A 9,861-nucleotide genomic window follows, 5' to 3' on the forward strand; every position below is an offset into this window, starting at 1 on the left:
ACAGTTTTATTGCTGCCTTCTTCCTTCTCAGCATTTTATGGGTGGCCAGTAGTAATACAACTTCTATTAATTCTCTGACTTGGGAGGCATTTGCTTTAACTGAGGATCAATCCTGCAACCAATTATCCAATTATTTTAGGATAAAAATGTAATTCTTATTACTTCTTCACATAACCGAGCAATACTATAGCTATATTATCTAAACAGCCACAAGCAACCCTGAACAAAGATTTGAGATGGGAATACCATTCAAATAGTTTTTTCCAAGATATCAAAAGTATCTCACATGCCACAATTTGGAAAATAATTTAGCTAATAAAGTTATCATGAAAATAATTAAGATTTACTTACTTACTTTGATTAGCTTGACATCAGGGTGTCATTTGGCCTATCAGTGAATCCATTCATTAGGATGCCAATGCCACATGTCAGTGCTTGGGTTTGACTCTTGGCTCTGACTCCTGACTCTAGCTCCTTGGTAATGTGCATCCTGGGAAGCACTAGGTGATGGCTCAGATAGTTGGGTTCCCACACCCACATGGTGACATGGCTTCAGTTATAGACCTGGCTTGAGATACAGACCTTGAGTTCCAGACCTGCCTTGTGTTACAGAATCCTGACATTGTCCCTCATCTCCTTGGCTACTGCTGCATTTGGAGAGTGAAGCCGCAGATGGGAGATGTCTGTATTTTCTTGTCTCTGACTCTCAAATAATCAAATGAAAACATTTAAAAAAATACCAGAATACTGTAACTTGCAAAGCTCCCATTTATGAATGAATGTGAAATAAAGGCCTCCCATAACAAACAGAAATTGCAAGAATTTGTCACCACTCATTTAGCCTTATACATGATGTCTAAGGATGCACTACACACAGAAACACAGAAAGATAGTTATCACTATGAAAGAATGTGAAAGCAAAAATTCTTGAAGTAGAAGTACAAATGAAATCCAAAGTAAAAAGTAGGAATATTTATGGAAAAAAGAAGGATCAAGTTGTTACTTATCAGTAGTAACCCTGAATATAAATGTTCTAGAATCTCCAATTAAAAGATACAGACTGGCTGAATGGATTAGAAAATAAGATCCATTTGTTTGCTGCCTATAAGAAACATAGCTCACAAATGAGGAAGCACACGGAATGAAGGTGAAAGAATCCAAAAAGTTATTCTATGTTAACGGAAAGCAAAAATGAGAAGTGTAGCCATCCTAATATCAGACAAAATAGACTTTAATAAAAAAAAAACTGTTAAAAGAGACAAAGAAGGACATTATGTAACGATTCAGGGATGAATTCAACAGGAAGATTTGACTATAATAAATGTATATGCAACCAATGCCAAAGTACCTGGCTATTTAAAACAAATGTTAATTGGCCTAAAAGAAGATATAGGCTCCAATAAATAGTAATCGGGTATGTCAACAAACTGCTTTCCTCAATGGACAGTTCAACTAGACAGGAAATTAAAAAAAAAAAAAAAAACCAGAAATAATCTACACTATGGACCAAATGGACCTAACTGATATCTATAGAACATTTTATCCCAGAGTTGAAGAATACACAATCTTTCTTCACAACATGGAACATTCTCTAGGACAGGCCATATGTTAGGCCATAAAGCAAGTCTTAGCAAATTTTTAATAAAATCATACCTTATCTTTTCTGACAATGATAGAATGAAGCTGAAAATTAACCTAAGAACCTCTAGAATATACGCAAACACATGGAGACTGAACAACACACTCCTGAATGAACAGTGGATTACAGAGGAAATCAAAAGAAATCAAACTCCCTAAGACAAATGATGATGACAATATAATATATCACAACTTATATGATAGCAGTGTTTAGAGGTAAGTTTAAAGACTAGTGTCTGCTCATGGTAACTGACAGAATTAAAAAGGAGAGAACGATCCAACATGGGAAGTGGGATACACAGCAGACTCACAGAACGGCAAATGCCCTAAACAGCACTCTGGCCTCAGAATCAGCCCTTAAGGCATTTGGATCTGGTTAAAAAGCCCATGAGAGTATTTCAGGCATGGAAAGTCAAGACACTGTGGCAAAAAAAAAAAAAAAGGACCTAAAGGAAAGATCTCTGTGAGTGAGATCCCAGTGGAAAGAACAGGCCATCAAAGGAGGTACCTTTCTCTAAAGGGAGGATAGAACTTCCACTTTGACTATGGCCTTGTCTAAATAAGATCGGAGCTGGAGAACTCAAGAGGCTTCCATAGCCTTAGCAACTCATGACAAGAGCCTCAGGTGACTACTGATATCATAAATAAGAGTGTCAATTATTAAATCAACAACAGGAGTCGCTCTGCATTAACTCCCCAGGTAGGATCTCTGTCCTTAATGTGTTGTACTATGTGAATTAATGGTAAAACTACTACTAAAACTGTACTTCACACTTTGGTTTCTGTGTGGGTGCAAACTGTTGAAATCTTTACTTAGTATATACTAAATTGATCTTCTGTGAATATAAGTAATTTAAAATGAATCTTGATGAAAATGGGATGGGAGAGGGAGTGGGAGAAGGGATGGTTGCAGGTAGGAGGGAGGATATGGGGGAAAAGTCCACTATAATCAAAAAGTTGTACTTTGAAAATTTATATTTATTAATAAGTTAAAAAATAAGAAAAAAAGGGAAGTTTATAGCAGCCAGTGCCTACATCAAGAAATTGAAAAGGAACCAAATACATGAGCTGTCAATGCATCTCAAGTACCCAGAAAAACAACAAACCAAACAAGATTAGTAGGAAGAGAGAATTAAAATTAGAGATCAACAAAATTGAAACAAAAATACAAAATATCAGTGAAATGAACTGGTTTTTGAAAAAAATAATAACATTGATATACCATTGGCCAAACTAACCAAAACAAAGAGGGAGATGATCCAAATCAATAAAAAAGATGAAAAAGGAGATATAACAGATACCACAGAAATAAAAAGACTCATCAGGAATTACTACAAAGAGGTATATGCCAACAAATTGGAAAATACCATCTACCAAATTTGAGGCACAGAGACACTAAAAATCTAAACAGACCAATAACCAGGATGGAGATGGAAACAGTAATAAAAGGCCATCAAAACAAAGAAGGCAAGGACCAAATGGCTTCCCTGCTGAATTCTAGCAGTCGTTTAAAGAACTTTATTCCAATTCTCAAACTATTCAAAACAGTTAAAAGGGAGGGAATCCTCCCAAACTCCTGCTATGAGGCAAGCACCATCTTAATTCCAAAAGCTGAAAATGATACAAGAAAGAAAACTGTAGGCCAATATCCCTGATGAAAATAGATGTGAAAATCCTCAACAGAATACTAGCTAATTAAATCCAACAACACATCAAAAAGATCATTCTACCAGACCAAGTAGGATTTATCCATGGTACACAGAATGGTTCAACATACATAAATCAATACACATGATACATTAACAAATTGAAGAATAACAACCATATGATTATTTAAATAGATGCAGAGAAAGCATTTGATAAAATAAAACAATTTCTTGATAAATGCCTTAAGCAAATTAGGTATAGAAGGAACATTCCTCAACATAGTAAATGCAATACACACACACACACACACAATCATTTATTATGGGAAAAAATTGGATGCATTTTCACGAAGATTTAAAACCAGACAAGGATGTCCACTTTCTCCACTCTCATTCAATATAGTCCTGAAAGTTTTAGCTAGAGCTATTAGTCAAGAAAAAGAAATCAAAGGAATACAAATTGGAAAGGAGGAAGACAAATTATTGCTGTTCGCAGATGATGTGATTCTATGTATAAGTGAAGCAAAAGACTCCACTATGCGACTATTGAACTCACAAGAGATTTTGTAAAAGAGGCAGGGTATATAATTAGCACAGAAAAAGCAATAGCTTTAATATAGACAGAAAATGTCATGGCTGAAAAATAACTTGTAAGATCAGTGCCATTCACAATAGCTACAAAAACTTTAAATACCTTGGAATAATTTTACCAATAAGGTGAAAGATCTCTATTATGAAATTTACAAAAAAGTTATAGACACACAAAAAATGGAAAAATCTTCCATGTTATGTATGGGAAGAATTGTCATCAAAATGGTCATACCACAAAAAGAAATTTACAGATTCAATTTACAGATCCCAATCAAAATACCAACAACATTCATTTCAGATCTAGAAAAACAATACTAAATTTCATATGGAAACACAAAATACTCCGAATAGCTAAAGCAATCTAAAACAATAAAAACAAAGCTGGACACATCACAATAACATGTTTCAAATTATACTACAGCTCAGTTGTAATCAAAAAGCTTGCTACTGACAAAGAAATAGACATGTAGGCTAATGGAACAGAATAGAGTCACCAGAAGTCAATCCATGCATTAGCTAATCTTTGGAAATAACCTAAAATCAATCCCTGGAGCAAGGTCAGTCTCTTCAACAACTGGTGCTTGGAAAATTGGATCTCCATGTGCAAAAGTATTAAACAAGACCTCTACCTTACACCTTATTAAAAAAAAAAAAAACACAACAACAAACACCTTCACACTGGATCAAGAAACCTCACACTGGATCAAGGATCTCAACCTATGACCCGATACCATCAAATTACTGCAGGAGTACATTGGGGAAACTCTGCAAGACATTGGCATAGGCAAAGAATACTTGGAAATGACCCCAGAAGTAAAGGCAAAGCCAAAACAGACAAATGGGATTACATCAAGCTAAGAAGCTTCTGCAATGCAAAAGAAACACTCCACAATGTGAAGAGGCAACCTACAGAATGTGAAAAAAGAATTGCAATCTATGAAATTGGTAAAGGATTGATAACCTACAAAGAGCTCAAGAAACATAACAAAACAATCCAGTTAAGAAATGGGCAAAGGATATGCACAGACATTTTTCAAAAGGAAATTCAAATGACCAACAGACACACAAAAAATGTTCAGGATCACTAGCCATTAAGGAAACACAAATCAAAACCACAGTGATGTTTCACCTTACCCCACTTAGAATGGCTCTCATATAGAAAGCAAAATATAAATGCTGGTGAGTATGTGGGAAAAAAGGTACCCTAATCTACTCTTAGTGGGAATACAAACTAGTACAGTCATTGTGGATGACAGTATAGCAATTTCTCAGAAAACTGAACATACACCTACCATATGTCCCAGCCATCCCACTCCTGGGAATTTACCCAGATAAAATAAGCATATGAAACAGTTATCTATACCCCTATGTTTATTGCAGCTCAATTCACAATAGCTAAGATATGGAATCAACCCAGATGTCCATCAACTGATGACTAGATAAAGAAAATGTGGCATACCCCCCGACACACACTGGAATATTACTCAGCCATAAAATGATGAATTCCTGTCTTTCACAATGAAATAGATACAACTGGAAACCATTATACTTAGTGAAATAAGCCAGTCCCAAAATGACAAATACCACATGTTTTCCCTAATCTGTGGTAACAGAGCATGAAAAATGTGATATATAATTATTTGCATTGCAAAAAAAACACATTCTCTGCATAATCTCTGCACTTTCAGCTCTAGTCAGTATTATAATTTCCTAAATTTCAAGTGTAGTCTCTGTATGATATCCTTTATTTCTGGAGATCTGGCTACAACTTGATGGTAATCACTTGATTTACTGATATCTAAGCATCTAACCAATTTCCTACTTCTGAGCTCCAGTCACCTATCAGGATTCCTTCTGCACCACCTTGAGCCCCTGCAGCTGTATTTCTTGTGCTGAAATACTGTGCATTCCTTCACTGTCTTAGTCACTATCTTAGTCTCTGTATCTATTATGTCAACAAGCAGTGGCTTCAGGCAATTATGTTCCCCTACTGCCTAACTGGCTTAACCTAAGGGTAGATTTTGGGTCATTCCTATTCACTTAGCCATATTGGCCCACTATTTCTACATATAATACTATGTCTCATTAATACTCCTAACAAATAGAACATTAATTAGTAAAACAGCACTAAACGTGTATTGGTTCTACCATGAAAAAGCATTTGCTAAATAAATGTGTTTCATCAGAAACTTCTGGCATTAACAAAGAAGATATCATTGAGTCATGGAAGATGTGTACTATCAAAATGAAAGTCAGATGTGTTAATATTGAATAGATAACATGGCATGGTTATCATTCTAATTCAGAATATATACAGTAAGCCACAGTACCATAAAAGCATTTTAAAAAAACCTGACACATGTTAAAGTATCAAATCATCAATTCCTGCATCTATAAAAATACGTCATTTCTAGCCACCTCATTTTCTGATAGACTGGAAATGAAATGAATTTTTGTTGGTTTTATTTTGTTCTCTAAAGCAATGGAATTGCATTTCCAGAAAGAACAGTTGCAATTGCTTTCTTTGGGTCAAGATGAAGGGATTCTCAAATTATGTTCTGAGGAGCAAAAGGAATTAGGGTGGGAGGTAGGATGGCTAACATTGAATTTATTTTACCTGTCTTGTTAACTCAATCTTCCAAATGAAACTACACATCCCTGGTGTGTGTGTTTTAATTCACATTAGATCCTAGTTGGTTCAGCATGCCAGCAAAGCTTTGCTCAAAGCTCAGAACACAGTGTGGGCAGCTAGCTCAAAGCTTGCCAAAGTCTATTTATAAACCATATGAGGCACATTCTCATCCTCAGTGTTTGTGAATTCAAGTACAGCATAACATTGCAGGGTTGTCAACTCTTTCTCACTAAATAATTTTTTCAAGATTACACTTCTCTCTAATTATTTTTCATACAAGCTGAAAATAAATTTAGCACTTTCTTCTAGAAGGAGCAAAGTTAAATGAGTATCATAGTCAGGCTGAGTTTTGAACTACCTTAAATGCCAAAGTAAAGCAGATGGAGCTTAAACTCCACGGCCATAATAGAGCCTATGGATGACTTGTTCAGTGATTATACACAGGGTGGATTACTGGTCAAGGTAATATAAGGAGACTTTTGAAATAGCTCAAGAAGAAAGAGAAAGGAATCTGAATTAGGGTATTGGTAACGGAAAAGAAAAAGGGAGGGGTAGAAAGAAGAATTATTTAAATACAACAAAATCCACTAGAATAAATTCGTTCCTTTTTCTTCAATGGCTCAACACCCAGAACAAAGATTTCTTCTGTAGTCATTAACCATTAATATGACTCCTAATATATGCTGGCTTCCATAGTCATTGCTGTGTTTAGGTGTTTTCACTCATATGCAACTATACATACCATCTAGAAATGTTTAATAATATTCTAGCAATAGAAATATCACACGTAGCATCCAATTTATTTACAGTATGCTTCAAAATGCATAGCTTTATTACTGAAAGTGAAATATGGAAAAGCAAAATAGAACCTAGTTGTTATTATTGTAATATATTGTCAGTTTTATTGAAAGGAAAATTTGAAGATGTTTCTTTTTTCATCTGGAATCTATCAGGATATGAACTTGTCTATTTCACTACAGTCTTGGGATTCAGTAAATAATTTGTTGAATAAATACATGGCATACAATTGTATTCAACAATAATGAGTCATTGGAATAATACCAATATGATCATGAAAATAATGTTTTTCTTTTGAGTAATCTTTATGTGCAATGTGCATTTATATTTGCATATATGGTATAATAACTAAGATAATGTTCACTTTTATGTAGAAAGTGGTATAAGGTGTCAGTGTTGTATTTTTTATTTTTTAGAAGACATTTAATAAATTTCAAAAGTACAGCTTTTGGATTATAACAGTTTTTCCCCTGATAACATGCTCCTACCCGCAATCCATCCCATCTCCTAAATCCTCTCCCATCCCATTTTTCATTAAGATTCATTTTTAATTATCTTTATAGACAGAAAATCAACTTAGTATATATTAAGTAAAGCTTAACAGTTTGAACTCACACAGATACAAAATTTAAAGTACTGTTTGAAAACTAGTTTTACCATTAATTCTCAGAGTACAACCCTTAAGGACAGAGATCTTACATGGGGAGTAACTGCACAGTGACTCCTGTTGTTGATTTAACAACTGACACTCTTATTTATGATGTCAGTAATCACCCAAGGCTCTTGTCATGAGTTGCCAAGGCTATGGAAGCCTCTTGAGTTCTCCAATTCCGATCTTATTTAGACAAGGCCATAGTTAAAGTGGAAGTTCTCTCTTCCCTTCAGAGAAAGGAACCTCCTTCATTGATGGCCTGTTCTTTCCACTGGGATCTCACTCACAGAGATCTTTCATTTAGGTCATTTTTTCCACAGTTTCTTGGCTTCCTATGCCTGAGAAACTCTCATGGGCTTTTTAGCTGCATCCGAATGCCTTAAGGGCTGATTCTGAGGCCAGAATGCTGTTTAGGGCATTTGCCATTCTGTGAGTCAGCTGTGTAACCTGCTTCCTCACTCTTGAATTTTCTGTTACAATTGAATACACATGGGTAAATTATAAGATATAAGTGAGACAAATATTCTATCCTGGAATCTCAACTGATTATTTTCACTTCTGGCTCATCTGAGTTTATTGGCATTCAAGTTCTAGGCACTATATTTTGTCTATGGACTTTGTCTTAATTAATGAAGCAGATATATGTGTGGCAAAAATTGACATTCTGAGCCACTGAAGGATGTAGGAGTTATTCCTTGGTATTAAATTCTTACAGAGCTTGGCCAGCTCTGCGGCTGAATAGGCTAATCCTCTGCCTGTGGCACCAGCACACCAGGTTCTAGTCCCAGTCGGGGTGCTGGATTCTGTCCCAGTTGCTCCTCTTCAAGTCCAGCTCTCTGCTGTGGCCTGGGAGTGCAGTGGAGGATGGCCCAAGTCCTTGGGCCCTGCACCCGCATGAGAGACCAGGGGAAGTGCCTGGCTCCTGGCTTCAGATCAGCGAGGCAGCACCGGCTGTGGTGGCCATTTTGGGGGGTGAACCAACGGAAAAGTAAGACCTTTCTCTCTGTCTCTCACTGTCCACTCTGTGTCAAAAAAAAATAAAAACAAATAAAAATTCTTACAGAGCTATCAGTTGCTGCTTCCATATTGCTAAGAAAGCATTTTCCTGGAAGAGGATGAGATGTTAAGGATACCAGGGTTTTCAGTTGTTTTGTTTCACAACCAGATTTGTAGATATGGGTCTTATTAGGGAAAATACTGGGAATTTATGCATTGTTTTTCTATTTAAAATAAATTTAAAATGAAAGAAATATATTAATGAAATAATGAGTATGGGAAACACTGCTGAAGTGTTCTAATGTAAGCTTGTTTCATACTAAAACTCACTATCAGCAATTAAATACAAGAAGGCATAGATGGCAAAGGCAGAAATACCAAGAACCCTACTAGGTAAAGTCTAATATTCTACCACGCATCTCTCTCTCTCTCTCTCTTTTATATATATATATATATATATATATATATATATATATATATATATATATAAATCTCATATATAGCCATGAGAGAGAATCTGACTTCTCATACCCCACAGGAAACATTTGTGTCTACCTGAAGCAGTTTCCCAGGAAAGGGTATTTAAGCTCTATCTCCAAGTAGCCCTCTGGATAAAATAAGATTACCATATTTCAACTCTAACGTGGCTTTTTGTTTTTCAAATTTAACATTACTGAAATTGGGATAACATTTTAGTTTATGGAAAGTCATATTTTAATTCCCTTAACACTATAATGAACATAATGCATCTTTCAACTGATGATACCTTAGAGGATGGAATCTAATTGCTCTTGACTAGCAGGTATTTCAGCGATGGTGGCAATAATCCTCAAATATAGTAGGCAAAATGAAAGCATGTGGATTTCCCCTAAATAGAGAGGCAGCAAAATCATTTTTTAACCAACATG

At 35.5% G+C, this 9,861-nt stretch overlaps 1 protein-coding gene across 6 annotated transcripts in view; it reads right to left on the minus strand.

Moving 5' to 3' along the window:
- NKAIN2 (sodium/potassium transporting ATPase interacting 2) overlaps positions 1-9,861 on the minus strand; it is a 1,172,348-nt gene that overhangs the window by 908,692 nt on the left and 253,795 nt on the right. The gene's annotated exons all lie outside the window — the stretch shown is intronic.

This window comes from Oryctolagus cuniculus, chromosome 5 (genome assembly GCF_964237555.1).
Source record: "Oryctolagus cuniculus chromosome 5, mOryCun1.1, whole genome shotgun sequence".
Classification (NCBI taxonomy): Eukaryota; Metazoa; Chordata; class Mammalia; order Lagomorpha; family Leporidae; genus Oryctolagus; species Oryctolagus cuniculus.